At 19.1% G+C, this 1,106-nt stretch overlaps 1 protein-coding gene across 2 annotated transcripts in view; it reads left to right on the top strand.

The window, feature by feature from the left end:
• The window catches only part of LOC117171955, a 35,717-nt gene that overhangs the window by 18,801 nt on the left and 15,810 nt on the right, over nucleotides 1-1,106 (top strand). The gene's annotated exons all lie outside the window — the stretch shown is intronic.

Here is a 1,106-nt window from a genome sequence, read left to right as displayed (position 1 = left end):
AAATTGTTAAATTTTTCACCCAACAGTAGAATTTTCAATTGAAAATGAATTTTCAGCCAAATAGTTTAATTCTCAATTAAAGATATGAATTTTCTACCAAGAAGTTTAATTTTCTACAAAGAAAAAATCATTTTTAACAAAATTGATCAATTTTCGACCAGAAAGTTGAGTTTTCCACTAAAATATGAATTTTCTCAAAAAAAATTTTTTTATCAAAATTGTTAAGTTTTTGACCCAGTAATTGAATTTTCAATTTAAAATTAATTTTCAGCTAAGAAGATCAACTTTAAAAAAAAATAATTTATCAAAATTGTAACATTTTAAACCCGATAATTGAATTTTTATCTTCGAATTATCTTTGAATTGTTATCTTTTAACAAAATCGTTAAATTTTCAACCAAATAGTTGAATTTTCAACTAAAAATATGAGTTTTCAACCAAGATGATTAATTTCCTAAAAAAAACTTATTTTTTAAATCAAAATTGTTAAATTTTCAACCAAATACTTGAATTCTCAATTAAAGATATTAATTTTCAACCAAGAAATTTAACTTTCTACAAAAAAAAAATACATTTTTTTAATAAAAATTGTTAAATTTTCAACCAAAATGATTAATTTTCTACAGAAAAACTAATTTCTTATCAAAAATTAAAAATTTTTAATCAAATAGTTGAATTTTCAAATAAAAATTTGAATTTTCAACCAAGATGATTAATTTTCTACAAAAAAACTAATTTTTTATCAAATTTTTAAAATTTTCAACTAAATAGTTGAATTTTCAATTAAAAATATAAATTTTCAAACAAGAAGATTAATTTTCTACAAACAAAAAATCATTGTTTAATTAAAATTGTTAAATGTTGTACTCAATAGTTGAATTTTTAATTGAAAATTAATTTTCAGCCAAGAAGATTAATTTTCAACAACAAAAAACTAATTTTTAACAAAACTGTTGAGTTTTCAACCAAGAAGATTAATTTTCTACAAAAAATTCATTTTTATGAAAATTGTTAAATTTTTCACCCAACAGTAGAATTTTCAATTGAAAATGAATTTTCAGCCAAATAGTTTAATTCTCAATTAAAGATATGAATTTTCTACCAAG

Source organism: Belonocnema kinseyi, chromosome 4, assembly GCF_010883055.1.
Source record: "Belonocnema kinseyi isolate 2016_QV_RU_SX_M_011 chromosome 4, B_treatae_v1, whole genome shotgun sequence".
In the NCBI taxonomy this organism is placed as follows: Eukaryota; Metazoa; Arthropoda; class Insecta; order Hymenoptera; family Cynipidae; genus Belonocnema; species Belonocnema kinseyi.
The sequence above is the reverse complement of the archived record's forward strand: the minus strand, read 5'-3'. Positions and strand labels throughout refer to the sequence as shown.